We start from the raw sequence: 17444 nt of genomic DNA on the forward strand, positions 1-17444 counted from the left end.
ATTTCTCAGATCCCTTGGAAGGAAAGAAGGAATATAAAATGGTGATTAATCAGATTTGCTATTCTGGTATACCAAAAATGAAAAAGGCTTGGGCTTCCAATGGAGCAGTTATCTTAACTGTTCTCTAAAATTTCCCCACTTTATGTGAATTAAAATTTTTTTTTATTATTTCATTTTTCTTTGTCTGTGTCCCACAGCATGTGGGACCCTAGTTCCCCAAGCAGAGATCAAAGCCATGACCCTCACATGGGAAGCATGGAGTCTTAACCACTGGACTGCTAGGGAAATCCCCACCTTCTGTCAATTTTAATTACTCGCTCCAGGCATGTATTTAACATCATAAATTACCAAGAATTATATGAGTATTACAAAGGTCAAGTTCCTTTTATGATTGATGTTGAAGTTTAATAAGAGAATCTTTAACCATTGTTATATTCTTGGTTATATGATAACTTCTAGGGATAGAAAAATGTTCAGGTTTGTAAGAGTATTAATAACTAAGTTCTTTAATTCATTCAAATAATTAATGACCTCTTCACAGATTTATAGTGTGAAGGATAATCTCTAAAAAGCTAGTTTTACAGTACATTTTACAAAATAACTCTAATGGGCTGGTTTAAAAGACTCGAGAAAGGTCACAGTCCCTCGCCCCCTTCTGTCCTTACTTCTCTCCTTATCTGGCGGGGATTGCATGGTCACTGTTACCATATTCGCAAACACTTCATCCTCTGTTTTCTTGTCCTTCTGTTGCCTTGTGATTCTTTCTTGGTTAAATCACAACCCTGAATAAGTCCACCTCTTGCCTCCTCTGAGCCTCTGCCCACGTGGTTGAATGTGGCTGAGAACTGAGCACAATTCTTACTGTGAATTCACAGTCACTAGTTTAGTCAAGGCTATGGTTTTTTCAGTGCATGGATGTGAGAGTTGGACTGTGAAGAAGGCTGAGCACCGAAGAATTGATGCTTTTGAACTGTGGTGTTGGAGAAGACTCTTGAGAGTCCCTTAGACTGCAAGGAGATCCAACCAGTCCATTCTGAAGGAGATCAGTCCTGGGATTTCTTTGGAAGGAATGATGCTAAAGCTGAAACTCCAGTACTTTGGCCACCTCGTGCGAAGAGCTGACTCATTGGAAAAGACTTTGATGCTGGGAGAGATTGGGGGCAGGAGGAGAAGGGGACGACCGAGGATGAGATGGCTGGATGGCATCACTGACTCGATGGACATGAATCTGAGTGAACTCCAGGAGATGGTGATGGACAGGGAGGCCTGCGATTCATGGGGTCGCAAAGAGCTGGACACAACTGAGTGACTGACCTGAACTGAGTCTTGAATAGGCCCTTCATGCCACCTGCTAGAAATACCACGGTCCCCTTCTCCTCTTTGTATTCATTCATTTTTGGCTGTGCTGGGTCTCTGTTGCTACAAGTGGACTTGTCTCTAGTTGCAGAGACCAGGGGCTCCTCTTGAGTTGCGGTGCAAGGGCTACTGTTTGTGGTGGCTTCTCTTGTTGTGGAGCCCAGACTCTAGAGCTAAGGGCTTCAGTTGTGGTGCACAGTATAAGTTGCTCCTCAGCATGTGGGATCTTCCTGGACCAGGGATCGAACCTGTGTCCCCTGCATTTGCAAGGCAGATTCTTAACCACTGGACCACCAGCGACATCCTTCCCTTTTCCTCTTAACACTGCCTTCCAGATCCTCATTCTGCACAGCTTTCTATTTCACTAAGAAAACAGGAGACTGTCTACCCCAGGCTACCGCTCCATCTACCCATCAAACCTCATCTCGGCAGGACACTCTGCCTTGTCTCCTGTGACTATGGGTGAGCTGTTTGTGCTCCTAGCTGAGACCAATCCCTGAGGGCCTTTGAACTTGCCACTCCCTCTATCTGGAACATGAACTCCTGTCCTCACTTTATTAGAGTCTATACTAAAATATCATCAGGAGGCTTGCCTGGTGGCCCAGTGGCTAAGACTTCACGTTCCCAATGTAGGCAGCCTGGTTCTGACCCCTGGTCAGGGAACTAGATCCCACATGCTGCAATTAAGAGTTCACATACCGCAACTAAAGATCCCGCATGCGGCAATGAAGAGTGAAGGTCCCATGTCCCATGTAACTAAGACCCCGCATGGCCAAATTAATTAATTAATTAGAAAAATATCAGTAAGTCTCTCCTATTTAGAATAGCAGCCTCCATCCCCACCTTCTGGTCTCCTTCTCTGACTTATTTAGCGCTTATCATCAAAAAATATATGTCTATCTTATTTTGATTATTATCTATCTCTACACAGAAGACTAAATTTCAAAAGGATGTCAATTCATTTTGAACTTATTTGTGAATTTAATCAGATCCCAATAAAAACATCTATGGATATGCATGAGAGTAGGTAAATGATTTCCAGTTTCATATATAAAAAGAATCAAGAAATAAGACAGTAAATCTTTTCAACAGAAGAGCAATAAGGTGGAACCAACATACCATATAATGATATATAAAAGCCTAAAATATTAGAATAGTATTATGCTGTTCAGTAGCCAAGTCGTGTCCAACTCTTTGCTATCCCATGGACTGTAGCCGGCCAGGCTCTTCTGTCCATGGGATTCTCTGGGCAAGAATACTGAAGTGGGTTGCCAGTCCCTTCTCCAGGGGATCTTCCCAACCCAGGGATCAAACCCAGGTCTCCAGCATTGCAGGCAGATTCTTTACCATCTGAGCCACCAGAGAAGTCCATAGGCACACATACATATGTAATAAATCTGTAGGGGGGAAATAGCAAGGACACAGTCAATACTCATTAACTGAGTGGTTACTCGATGGATGTAGGGTGAGTGTTTGGGATGGAGGTTTCGGGATTTGGAATGGGCATAAACAGAAAGTGCATACCAGAATAAATAGCAGGCCTGAGATGCTATCCTTAGAAAGACCTGCCTGCAAGTTTGACCTTGGCTGGTGTCTGGGATGTTAGATTTCATCTTGAGGGGAGGGGTTCCCACCATTGCCTGATAAGAGTGGCTCACTGTGCCTAGACAATATGGTTTATCCCAGACACTTGCTTTCCATCCAGAAGTCTTGAATTTTGGTTTTCAATATATGCCAGGCAGAGGGAGCCTGCATGTCCAGTTCCCAGGGAACACTCTTGGCGCCGAGTCTCTAATGAGCTTCCCTGGCAGGCAACATTTTATGTGTGTTGCCACAACTCATTGTTGGAAGAGTTAATCACATCTGTAAGACTCCCCTGCGAGTGGACTCTTAGAAGCTTGCAACTGGCTTCCTTGTGCCTTTTCCCTTTGCTGATTTTGTTTTGTATCCTTGCTCAATCACTCAGTCATGTCCAATCCTTTGTGACCCCATGGACTGCAGCCTACCAAGCTCCTCTGTCCATGGGAATTCCCAGGCAAGAATACTGGAGCAGATTGCCATTTCCTCCTCCAGAGGATCTTCCTGACCCAGAGATCAAACCCACGTCTGTTGCATCTCCTGCAGTTGCACGTGGGTTCTTTACTCTCACTTTACCACTAGCGTTACCTGGGAAGCCCCTTACACTGTAATAAATCATACTGTGAAAATGACCACATTCTGAGTGTGAGTTCTCCTAGCTAATACCAAAGCTAGGGTTGATTTTAGAAATCTCTTTCAGTGAGGGTTACACAGGTGTTCTTTCAGAAAACTCTTTAATATATTATAAATATTGTAATGTGAAAGGGTTAGTCGATTAGTTGTGTCTTGACTCTTTGCAACTTCATGACCTGTAGCCCATCAGGCTCTTCTGTCCATGGAATTCTCCAGGCAAGAATACTGGAGTGGGTAGCGATTCCCTTCTCCAGGAGATCTTCCCAACCCAGGGATCGCACCCTGGTCCCCTGGGTGTCAGGCAGATTCTTTACCATCTGAGCCCCCAGAGAAGCCATAAGTAATGTATGTATTTGCCGATTAATCAAAAGAAAACTAAAAGAAGACATATAGGAGTTATCCAAATAAGGAATAAATGTAATTGTGCAGAAAGCATTTCAGTAAAATGAAATAGCATGGCATTATCTAGAATCAAACCATAGAATATCTCATTCAAGGAGCTGAAATTATAGACAGAGTAATCAGAGGAAATGGTAAAACTGGAGAAGTAACCAGAAGTAGCCGTCGCTGTGACTTCCATGAAATGATCTTCCCGGTTCTCCCCAATCCCATCCTCCCTCCATGTACTGTTCCATCTCCTCCTAATTTTTATCTATTTTTAATATTGAGGTATGTTTCCTCTCATATGGATCCCCCTTTTTTCCACTGCTATTTCTTGGAAAGACGATAAATTACCTTGGTATCTTTGTTGAAAATGAATGAACTGGACTTCCCTGGTAGCACAGTGAATATGAATCTGCCTGCCAATGCAGGAGACACAGGTTCAATCCCTGATCCAGGGAGATCCCACATGCTGCAGAGCAACTGAGGCCCAGCACCATAACTACTAAGCCCGAGCTCTAGAACCCACAGGCCGCAACTACTGAAGCCCTGGTGCCCTGGAGCGTGTGCCCCGCAGCAAGAGAAGCCACCTCAATGAGAAGCCCTGGTCACCGCAACTAGAAAAAAGCCCACGCAGCAATGAAGACCTGGAACAGCCAAAAATAAATAAAGAAATAATTCTAAAAAAAAGAATAAACTGTATATGTATGGGAATATGTATATATGACATCTATTTCCAAATTTTCTAATCCCTTCTAGTGAAATATTGATATATAGATTCATACCACACTACCACATTGCCTTGAAGCTGTAGCTTTATAATAATAATTATTTATTTATTTATTTTGGCCACACCAGATGACTTGTGGGATCTTAGTTCCCCAAGCAGGGATTGAACCTGGCCACAGCAGTGAAAGTTCCAAGGCCTAACCACTCTCAGGGAAATACCCTTCCTCTTTTTTTTAGATCATGTAGTAGCAATCTTTCCAATTTTCCTTAAAATTGTTGTAGTATTCTAAATCCTTTTCATCTCCATATAATATTTGGAATCAGCCTGTCTATTTCTAGGGAAAAAAGACCCTGCTTTTTTTTAGAGAAGTGCATTGAACATTTAAAACATTTTGAGAACTGATATCTTAACAATACTGCCTTCACTCCTTGAATGTGGTTATCACTCTTGGATTATAATTCAATAGTATTTTATTTTGTGTAAACTGTTCCTGCTTTGGTATTGGGAACTCTCTCAGTTGGTTCCTGTTTCTTTGATACCATCATCGTGTGTACATGTGGGTGTGTATTTGTGTGTCTATAGTTCTTCCCAACTTTTCAGTAAGGTTTCTCTGCTCTAGTTGATGAGAATTCAGTATCTCCTAGTTCTGTGAATTATTCAGCTTTGAGCTCCCAAGTGCTTTGCTTTGCCTGACCTTGCAGTGTTTTCTCTAGACACATGTTGCTTTGCATTCAGCCAAAACTCAAGGTGATCTTTATGATGAATTTCTGGAGCCCTTTCTGCACATAGCTCTCTCCTCTCGAGTATCCCGCCCTCCAAACTCCAGCCGCCTTTTGAAAATCTGAACTCCGTCTCAACTCAGTAAGACTCTCATGCTGTTGGGGCTCCTCATCCCCGCATTGTGGTTCAGAAAGAGCCACCAGGAAGAAACTAGAGGTATCATTGGGATAACTATTTAAAAAAGATTTTTAAAATATATTTATTTATTTGGCTGTGCCGGGTCTTAGATGCAGCAGTTGGGATTTTATCTCTGTTGCAGCATGCAGGACCTAGTTCCCTGACCAAGGATTGAACCCAGGACCCCTGCCTTGGGAGCAGTGTCTTACGCACTGGACCATCAGGGAAGTCCAGGATAACATTTTTATTATCCTTCTCTATTGCCCAATGTCTGAAAACAAGTGTTGCTTATATTTTGTATATCCTTTAGTTGTTCCTATAAAAAGCCAAGTGTGGTCCCAATATTCCATTACAGCAGGAAGCACAACCCTCTACTGTTTGGGTTGCTATTTTACATGGTATATATTTCTGTAACTTATTAGTTGCTAATATAATCCACATATGCACATATAGAAATGCAATTGACTTAAACTATTATTAATTCTATAACTTATCTGGAGATGTTTTTAAAGTTTTCCATTCAGATAGTTATGTTAAAAAAAAAACTTTTTGTTTTTCTTTTCAGTTCTTAGAATTCTTATGTCTTTATCTTGCTGTGTTGGTTTGGGCTCCTGGGATAATACAGGACAACTGGTAATAACGGGCATCCATTCCTATTCCTGGTTTTAAAAGGAATGATTAATATTAGCTTTAGCTACTGTTTTTAGATCCTGATTAAAATACAAGTTAAGGGTCCCAGCCGAAGTGTCGTGCTGTGAGCCGCATGCCCCCGGCTCTAGGCAAGGAGGAACAGGAGGATAGAGTGGAGGAAGAGGACGAAGACGACAATGACGAAGAAGAGGATGAAGAGGACGAGGTGGTCAATGAGGAAGTGAAAATTGAATTTGAAGCTTATTCTATCTCAGATAACGATTACGATGGAATTAAGAAGTTACTACAGCAGCTTTTTCTAAAAGCCCCTGTGGACACTGCAGAACTCACAGATCTCTTGATTCAACAGAACCACATCGGGAGTGTGATCAAGCAAACGGATGTTTCAGAAGACAGTGATGATGATGTGGATGAAGATGAGATTTTTGGTTTCATAAGTCTTTTAAATTTAACTGAAAGAAAGGGTACCCCTTGCGCTGAGCAAATTAAGGAGTTGATTCTGCGCCTCTGTGAGAAGGATTGTGAGAAGAGCATGGTTGAGGAGCTGGACAGGCTTTTCAATGACACCGCCAGGCCTGCGGGCTTTCTGCCGAGTGAGAGGTTCATTAACGTTCCTCCACAGATCGCTCTGCCCATGCACCAGCAGCTTCAGAAAGAACGAGCAGAGGCACACAGAACTAACAAGCCGTGTGGGAAGTGTCACTTCTGCCTTCTGAGTAGCAGGACGTTTGTGGAAGCAGGAAAAAGCAATTCCAGAAAGAAACGGAGCAACCAAAAGAGAGAGGAGTTAATGTTTGCAAACGCGGAAGAATAATTTTTCTACGAGAAGGCAATCCTGAAGTTCAACTACTCAGTGCAGGAGGAGAGCGACACGTGTCTGGGAGGCCGATGGTCCTTTGATGATGTACCAACGAAGCCCCTGCGAACTGTGATGTTAATTCCAGGCGACAAAATGAATGAAATCATGGAAAAACTGAAAGAACATCTGTCTGTCTAACCCATCTCCCATGGACCGTGGTGGGCTGGCTTCTGCACAGTTGCCAGAAGACTTGCTGGAGGCTTATTGAAAAACTCATGACTTTATTCAGATGGAGGCCCTCTACAAAAAGTAGGGTTCTGTCACCCGTGTCTGTGACACATTTACAAAATATCTTTGCTTTTTTAAAATTTTGGTCAAATTAAGAATGGTTGATTAAGAACTTTTCCAGTAAGAAGAAAAACCATGGGGTAGTAATTTAAAGAACTCAGTAAAAACTTCTATTTTTAGTTTTTAAATAAAAAAATAAAAATAAAATAAAATACAAGTTAAGGAAGTTGTCTTTTATAATTCCTTTGTGGTTTGTTTTGCGGTATGCTGAAAAAAGTGTCCCCTCCCCCCCAAGTTATATTTACTTCCTAATTGCTGGACCATGTGAATATCATCTGACACAGCAAGAGTGAAAATTAATTTATATGGCAAAAGATGTGATTAAGGATCTTGACTGGAATTTATCTTGAATTATCAGTGTTGGCCCTAAAAGCGATCACATGTATCCTTAAAAGAAAGAGGGAGAGGGCAATTTTACATACAGACACAGGTCCATGTGAAGACACATGCTGAGGTCAGAATGATGTCACCATCAGTGAAAAAACACCATCAATGACAAAAGTTGTGAGGCAAGAACCAACCCTCCTCAAGAACCTGAGTGGAGCCTGACCCTACTGATGCTTAGGTCTTTTATTTACAGCCTTCAGAACTGTGAGAGAATTATTGCTTTAAGCCATGAAATTCAGGGTAATTTGTTATAGGAGCCATTGGAATCTAATCCTGCTTTTATTTAATTGTGATATTGAGTCACGGGCTTCCTAGGTGGCACTAGTGGTATAGAATCTGCCTGCCAGGAGATGTAAGAGACGTGGGTTGGGAAGATTCCCCTGGGGTAGGAAATGGCAACTCACTCCATTATTTTTGCCTGGAGGATCCCATGGACAGAGGAGCCTGGTGGGCTACAGTCCATAGGGTTGCAAAGAACGGGATATGACTGAAGCAACAGCACATTCAACTACCTTAAAGGTATTTTTTTTTCAAATCCACTGAAACAAGCATATAGCTTTTCTCTTTTAATCTCTTAAAATGTGAATTACACTAATGAGATTCTCTGATGTTAAACCAACCCTCCATTTCTACAATAAACCCAACTGGTTCATGATATATCAATATATGTGCATGCATGCATGTTTCATTTGTCTTTTCTGCTGATTCTCATTCATGGTCTATAATTTTCAAATGTTGCCCCTAGAGTCTCTAGCTAGAAGAAACATAGCCTTGTTCAGTTCAGTCACTTAGTTGTATCGGACTTTGCGACTCCATGGACTGTAGCACCCAGGTTTCCCTGTCCATCACCAACTCCTGAAGCTTGCTCAAACTCATGTCCATCGAGTTAATAACACTCGCTGTAGACCCATCGACTCCTGACCTCTGGAACCACAAGACAATAAATTTGTGTTGTTAGAGCCTCGACCAAGTTTGCAGTAACTTGTCACAGCAGCAACGGGAAACAATACACTCATTTGCCTTATGAATTCATTTGACGGATTTCCTTGAGGCCTTAGAGGAAGGACCAGCCTTTCAGAGAGGACTTGTGTTTAATTCTCCTAGTTGTTTCGGGGCACTACTAGCCTGGGAATGCTTCAAACTACATTAAGGGCTTAAGGTAATGTGTTTTGAGCAGCAAGTCCATGTAAAGGCTAGGCTATGTTATACTTTTCACTGTTTTTTCTCTCTTTTTTTTGGCTGCACCATATGGCACTCAGGATCTTAGTTCCCCAACCAGGGATGGAACCCGTGCCCACTGTATGGAAAGCGTGGAGTCTCAACCACTGGACCACCAGGGAAGTCTCTCCCCTCTCTTTTCGCTGTTAGACAAGGAAAAATTTCTCAGAGTCCCTGGGTGGAGAGAGAGATGTGAGTTTACTTCTGATTCACCCTAACCTGAGTTATCCCAGGTGGCTCAGATAGTAAAGCATCTGCCTGCAATGCGGGAGACCCGGGTTCAATCCCTGGGTTGGGATGATCCCGTGGAGAAGGAAATGGCTAACCCACTCCAGTACTCATGCCTGGAAAATTCCATGGATGGAGAAGACTGGTGGGCTACAGTCCATGGGGTCCACAAAGAGTCGGATCGACTGAGCAACTTCACTTTCACTTTCTTTTCACCCTAATTCTGAGTTGTCACTCTCTGTGGGTCCAGCTCAGTGTAGTGAGACCCTCCTAAGACTCAACTTGGGGGCCACCAGGCTTTGATTTCTGTCCCTTGTACCCCAGAAGGCTGTCAAAATCCAAAGTTCAAGTTTGCCCAGAATAGAAAATGCACCCAAGGCAAAAGCAATTTTAAGGTTCTCTCTGGTTCTCACTTTCTTTAAGCCTTGTCCTGTTTTCAGTGCTTTCAGAGTTTTTCTTACTTATCTTTCTTTTAACCAGCATTCACTGTGGTTTTTAGTAATGAGGCTGATCTGAATAACCTAGTCCAAAATATTCCTGGACACCTGTTACAACTTTGTTTCTTCTGAGTCTGTCAATTCCAACATGTACACTTTTGGCTGGTCTGATTTTGCTGTCTTGTATTTCTGTTGGCTCCCACTCCTGATGTTTTGTTTTCCCGTTCATTTGTTTGTTCATTTAATTATAATCTCATTTTAAAAGACTTTATTAAATTTGTTACAATATTGCTTCTATTTTATATTTTGGTTTTATTTTTTTGGCGACAAGTTATGTGGGATCTTAGCTTCCCAACCAGGGATCAAAGCTGCAATCCCTGCACTGGAAGGCGAAATCTGGGCCACTGGACCATCAGAGAAGTCCCTGTACTATTATCCTCAGTAAACCTTTATTTGTCAAACTTCTTTGAAGGTTACATTGATGTCACTTTCCCCCAGAAAAAAAAGGATTGCCCTTGTGTTTTCAGTTGCCTGGAGGCAGGCCAACACAGTTCCAATTTAAAACAATTCCTTTGCTTGAGGTTTTTCACATTACCCAGGTATTATGAGTTAGACCACAAACATGCAAGAAGTTTGACTTGTGGTTATACATTCTCAGGGGAATTTTTTTCCTCTCTTCACTCAGTTCCTGTTGATACAGATACAGGAATGTCTGTGCTTTTCCCTCTTCCCTATAACTTTGTACAGTTATCAAAAGCAAAGCTTAGTGACAATAGAGACTGGCAGAGTCCTACCATTACAGTGCTCATTTGTTTTCTAACTACAATGGTGTGAAACTAGAAATTAATTACATAAAGAAAACTGGAAAATTCATAAGTATGTGGAGATTAAACAACATGCTACTGAACAACCAATGGGTCACTATGTTTTATGTCTGAAACATATAATATTGTACATCAACTATTTCACAATTTATATATATATACATGCAAAGAATACCTAAAAAATAAAAAGAAGGAAATCCTGCTATTTCCAACAACATGGATGAACTTGGGGGGACACTATGAAGTGAAATAACCTAGACATAGAAACAGATATTATGCAATCTTACTTATCTGTGGAATTTTAAGTTAAACTCACAGTAACAGAGAGTATGGTTATTACCAAAGGCTGAGGGTTGGGGGATAGGGGAGATAGTGATCAAAGGATACAAACTTTTAGTTACAAAAATGAATAGGTTCTGGAGATAGCATGATGACTGTAGTTAATAATAGTGTAATGTATACTTGAAATTTGCTGAGAGTAAATCTCAGGTGTTTCCATTTCCCCAAAAACGTGGTTACCGTGGGAAGTGATGGATATGTTAATTAGCTTGATTGTGGTATGCATTTCACAATGTACATCTAAACCACCTTGAAACTTTCAGTTCAGTTCAGTTCAGTTCAGTTGCTCAGTCGTGTCCGACTCTTTCCGACCCCATGAATCGCAGCACGCCAAGCCTCCCTGTCCATCACCATCTCCAGGAGTTCACTCAGACTCACGTCCATCGAGTCAGTGATGCCATCCAGCCATCTCATCCTCGGTCGTCCCCTTCTCCTCCTGCCCTCAATCCCTCCCAGCATCAGAGTCTTTTCCAATGAGTCAACTCTTTGCATGAGGTGGCCAAAGTACTGGAGTTTCAGCTTTAGCATCATTCCTTCCAAAGAAATCCCAGGGCTCATCTCCTTCAGAATGGACTGGTTGGATCTCCTTGCAGTCCAAGGGACTCTCAACAGTCTTCTCCAACACCACAGTTCAAAAGCATCAATTCTTTGGCGCTCAGCCTTCTTCACAATCCAACTCTCACATCCATACATGACCACAGGAAAAACCATAGCCTTGACTAGACGGACCTTAGTTGACAAAGTAATGTCTCTGCTTTTGAATATACTATGTAGGTTGGTCATAACTTTTCTTCCAAGGAGTAAGCATCTTTTAATTTCATGGCTGCAGTCACCATCTGCAGTGATTTTGGAGCCCCAAAAAATAAAAGTCTGCCACTGTTTCCCCATCTATTTCCCATGAAGTGATGGGACCAGATGCCATGGTCTTCATTTTCTGAATGTTGAGCTTTAAGCCAACTTTTTCGCTTTCCTCTTTCACTTTCATCAAGAGGCTTTTTAGCTCCTCTTCACTTTCTGCCATAAGGGTGGTGTCATCTGCATTTAAATATATATAATTTTGTCAATCATGTCTCAAGCTGGGGTGCAGGAGAGACCTTATTTCCACATACAGCCACACTCTGAAGTACTGGGGGTTAGGTCTTCACATATGGATTTTGGGGAAACATAATGTAGTGTATACCACCACCCAAAATTGATTTTTAAAAACTGTCTTGAAGGGCTTCCCCTGTGGCTCTGCCTGCCAATGCAGGAGACATGGGTTTAATCTTTGATCCTTGAAGATCCTACATGCTTGCTGAACAACTAAGTCCACGTGCTACAACTACTGAGTCTGCTCGCCTGGGAACCTCAACTACTGAACATCCACACTGCAGCTATTGACGCCTGCTCACCTGGAGCCCATGCTCTGCAGCAAGAGAAGCTGCCACAGTGAGAAGCCCACAGACTGCAACCAGAGGAGCCCCACCGCTTGCGGCTGCAGAAAAGCCCGAGCGGCAGTGAAGACTCAGCACAGCCAAGAGAAACTGAAAACATTTTAAGTGTCTTGAAATTTTTGGATTTAGATTAAAATCTATACAAATTAATATATAAGGAATTAAGTCAAATCTTCAGAAAGCCATGGTTTTGCTTATTATAGGCTTTGAATTTAGCCAAAAGATATTAGCATAAAAACAAGAGGTTTATCAGAGAGATGTTTGCAGTGTTTATTCAATACGGTGTAGGAAAAAGGAAAACTGACGCTGGGGTATAAATCAGGGGGAAGGATATAAAAGTTCTAGTCACTAAAATTTTCTTTTTTACAACTTAATAATTCAAAGCAACTGTCAGATTATTAGTTTTCTAGGTACCTTGGTGTAGAAGACTTTGCCCTGAATAGCTGACATGAGAATTCTAGTCACTTGAATGAGATAAATGATACAGCAAATTTACACACTTGCATTCTGGGGGGCATATGTCAGTGTCTTGTGTTTGGTTGTTGTTGGTTTGTCCATGAGGCTCTGATCTAATCTGGATGAATTAAATTGGGTTACTAATCCATCAACATATGAGGAATACAATGGTCACAAGATATTGTCACCATGTGAAGCATTATTTGGACAGCCACTTGTCATAATGCCTTCAATTTATAACAGCTATTTGTACTAGGAAGTTAAACTGAGTCTAGGAATGTAAGGAAATGCCTTCTGGGTGATATAACCTCTTTCATTACACTCTGAGTCTTCTCTCATTCTATTGCAACAAAATAATTTGGTCTCCTTTTCACTGATCTGAAATGAATGAAAATTCCTATAGTCAGAAAATTCCTGTCATTTCACAATAGCTGCATAAATTAAGGCATGCAAAACAGCTTCTTCTCACCAGCAAATTGAAGTAGTGTCCATTTGGAAAGTCTGGGGAAACACTGAAGGTTGTGTATGTGGCTTGGGCAAATATATTGGGTCAGGAGTGTGTGTAAGAAGTAAGAAAAGATTCATCGTGAATGAGGAAAAGACATGGATCTGTTGGTTTACTCATTGAGGAGCAAATGTTATACTTAAATCAATACTCAAACTACAAAGCCTGAAAATCTAAAGGTTTTTTTTTTTTTTTAATCGTTGACCACTATTACTGACAATCTGTGATGCTTTACCTTTAGCTGTTTGAAGAACCACTTCTTTAACGGACAATAAAACACACCTGCCAAAATCAAAGTTTCTAAAAGTAAAACTGGTAGAAGTAAAATAGTTACTGTGTATTTCCTTTAACATGTTGTGGTTCTTTCAGGAAATATACTTGGTTTCAGTATCGAGTTTGGTGAGTTATTTTGGGTCCATTTAAAATAATAAGATTGGGAATTCCCGGTGGTCCAGTGGTTAGGACTTCATGCTTTCACTGTGTGGGTCTGGGTTCAATCCCTGGTTGGGAATTCGATTCCACAAAATGCATGGCACGGCCAAAAAGAATAAAATAAAAATAAAATGTATGTGTGTGTTAGTCTCTCAGTCATTTCTGGCTCTTTGTGACCCCATGGACTGTAGCCCACCAGGGTCCTCTGTCCACGGGATTTCCATTTCCTTCTCCAGAGGATCGTCCAAACCCAGGGATCGAACCCAGCTCTCCTGCATTGCAGACAGATTCTTTACTGTCTGAGCCACCAAGGAAGCCCAAAAGATACAAATTACTGAATTACTGAAACCGGGCAAAAATATTTTTTAAAAAACCTTTGCAAACTCAGCACCCTAATATAACTATTTTTGTATCATTTTCAATCTTTGCATATATATTCTTAAAACTAAATTAGCGATTTGATTCACACTCCTTTGTATTTAATAACATATGTATTTAATATATGCATTTACCCTTTCCTATATTTCTAATCTTTTTCTAACCATTAAAATATTTTAAAAATTGTAATTAAATATCAATAACCTCAGATATGCAGATGACACCACCCTAATAGCAGAAAGTGAAGAGGAACTAAAGAGCCTCTTGATGAAAGTGAAAGAGGAGAGTGAAAAAGCTGGCTTAAAGCTCAACATTCAGAAAACTAAGATCATGGCATCTGGTCCCATCACTTCATGGGAAATAGATGGGGAAACAGTGGCAGACTTTATTTTGGGGGGCTCCAAAATCACTGCAGATGGTGGCTGCAGCCATGAAATTAAAAGACGCTTACTCCTTGGAACCTAGGAGTCCTTGACCAATCTAGATAGCATATTCAAAAGCAGAGACATTACTTTGCCAACAAAGGTCCGTCTAGTCAAGGCTATGTGAGAGTTGGACTGTGAAGAAAGCTGAGCGCCATAGAATTGATGCTTTTGAACTGTGGTGTTGGAGAAGACTCTCGAGAGTCTCTTGGACTGCAGGGAGATCCAACCAGTCTATTCTAAAGGAGGTCAGTCTTGGGTGTTCATTGCAAGGACTGATGCTGAAGCTGAAGCTCCAATACTGTGGCCACCTCATGCGAAGAGTTGACTCATTGGAAAAGACTCTGATGCTGGGAGGGATTGGGGACAGGAAGAGAAGGGGATGACAGAGGATGAGATGGCTGGATGGCATCACTGACTCAATGGACATGAGTTTGGGTGAACTCCAGGAGTTGGTGATGGACAGGGAGGCCTGGCGTGCTGCGATTCATGGGGTCGCAAAGAGTTGGACGTGACTGAGCAACTGAACTGAGCTGAACACAGTATTTACCATTTTAACTATTTTTAAGTGTACGGTCCTGTAAAACTAAATATAAATACTACATACTCTTGTGCAACCATCATCACCATTCATTTACAGAACTTTATCATCTTCCCGAAATGAATTCTATGCCCATCAAACACTAACTCCCCATCTCTCCTCCCCCGGCAACCACCGTTCTATTTTCTGCCTTCATGAATGTGACTATTCTAGGCACCCCATGTAAATGGAATCATACAATATTCACCTTTAAGTGAAATAAGCCAGAGGCAAATATTGTATGATTGCAACTTATATGGGGTACCGAGAATAGTCTTCAAGTTTCATTCGTGTTGTAGTATACATCAATATTCATTCCATGTTAAGGCTTAGTGATGTAGTATTGTATGCATATACCCTAGTCTGCTTTGTTTGTATAAATGCATATACTTACATAAATGTATCTGTCAGTAATGGCTTTCCTGGTGGCTCAGTGGTAAAGAATCCACCTGCCAATGCAGGAGACTTGGGTTTGATCCCTGGGTTGGGAAGATCCCCTGGAGATGGAAATGCCAACACACTCCAGTATTCTTGCTTGACAAATCCCATGAAGAGAGGAGACTGGTGGGCTATAGTCATGGTGTTGCAGAAGAGTCAGACACGACTTAGCAACTAAACAATATCTGTCAATGGACACTTGGGCGTTGCCACCTTTTTCAGTTCTTTTTGGATGAATACCATTAGCGGAATAGCTGGAGCATAGGCCAATTCTATTAAAATTTTGAGGAACCATCCTATTGTTTCTCATAGTCTAATCATTTTATTGGCTGTATAATATTCCATTTTGTTTCTATGCCCTAATACTAAACCACTCCAGAAGTGCTTCCTGAGGAATCTCAAGTTTTCATTTTCTCTGTTGGATGGAAATTAGTTCTGGCTTAGACAATGCTGCAGATTTTTTTGCCCCAGTTTAAAAATAACTCATATACATACATTATTACTGAAACAGAGCAGGACCCTATGGTTCTTGCCCCCACCCCCCAGTGTCCTCTGCTTGTCTTTCGTCTGTGGAAACTTTAGTCAAAGAATATGTTTGATCAGAGAAATGAGAACATGCAAAACAAAACCAAAAAACAGAATAACTGTCAAAGACCAAGTAATAATAACAGTCATTTTTCAGTCGCTCAGTCATGTCCAACTCTTTGCGACTCCATGGACTGCAACACGCCAGGCCTCCCTGTCCATCACCAACTCCCAGAGTTCACTCAGACTCACTTCCCTTGAGTTGGTGATGCCATCCAACCATCTCATCCTCTGTCGTCCCCTTCTCCTCCCACCTTCAATCTTTCCCAGCATCAGGGTCTTTTAGCATAGTCAAAGACCTTTAGTTCCTTCTCAAGGGCTATCAATAATATTCTGAGCCATATCCAGTGAGCTCTCTTAAAAGCGATCCCCGTCCCCACCCTGCAGGGGTGAAGAAGTTAACTACATGATGATGATCAGACTGTACCTGAGACATAAGCTGCCACAGTTTCAAGAACTGGCCTCAAAGACGTGGAAACAAACTGACCCTTGAACTGAAGAATTAACTGTACAATCAAGATGAGGCTGTTCAGACCATCAGTGATCAACGTTAAGATGACTGTCAGAGCTGACTGTGCTGTTTCTGCATGTAGCCCACCCCAACCCCGGCCTGAAAAGCTCTTGCGCAACTGATCGTCAGTGGAGAGAGCTGGCCTTTGAACAAATGTCTGCCCTCCCTACTGGTTCGGTATCTGAAATAAAGTGAATCTTTCTTTCTACCAGCCTGGCCTGCTTATTGGCTTTTCAGTAGCAGGCAGCTGCCCCCCACCTTCTGGTAACATCACCTCTGATAGCTGATAACTGTTTTTGCTTACTGCCACCTCAAAATGACTCCCCTTCTCAAGGACATGCCCCATTGATGGGAGTAAATCTTGTCTAGCTTGATTTCTGCTTTCCCATGTGGGGGCCGCTAGCATATATTTAAACTTGAGTCAATTAGAGTGAAATAAAATTAAAAACTCATTTTCTCAGTTGTGCCTGACGTCTTTCAAGTGCGTAACAGTCTCAAGGAGCTTGTGCTACTGAATTGGGCATCACAGATACAGAGCATTTCCACAGTCTCAGAAAGCTCTATGGTGAGTGCTGCTCCAGACTGTTTTTGACTCTGACCACTTTGTTACAGCTGAATTAGAGCCTATGAGTTACTCCCCCAAATGATTAAATCCTAGGAGAAAGGCCAATAATAAACATATTCAGAAGAGAGCACCACAAACTCTGGAATGTGAGTTTCAAAATTCACCATTGGGAATATCTCTTCCAGTGGCTGGACTACCCCTGCCGGCTGTTTCCCACGTCAAGTCTTCATAATATGAATTCTTGGTCTTAAATTTGTTACTGATGGTCACCTAATCCAGGCTGGGTCAATCCAGTTCCTTACTTTTCCCCTAAGATAATTTGGAACTGGGAGA

At 41.7% G+C, this 17444-nt stretch overlaps 1 pseudogene; it reads left to right on the plus strand.

Moving 5' to 3' along the window:
• Positions 1-1814: 1814 nt before the first annotated feature.
• Positions 1815-7294, plus strand: LOC138444693 (BRCA2 and CDKN1A-interacting protein pseudogene; annotated as a pseudogene).
• Positions 7295-17444: the final 10150 nt, after the last annotated feature.

The sequence above is a fragment of the Ovis canadensis genome, chromosome 8, assembly GCF_042477335.2.
Source record: "Ovis canadensis isolate MfBH-ARS-UI-01 breed Bighorn chromosome 8, ARS-UI_OviCan_v2, whole genome shotgun sequence".
NCBI lineage: Eukaryota > Metazoa > Chordata > Mammalia > Artiodactyla > Bovidae > Ovis > Ovis canadensis.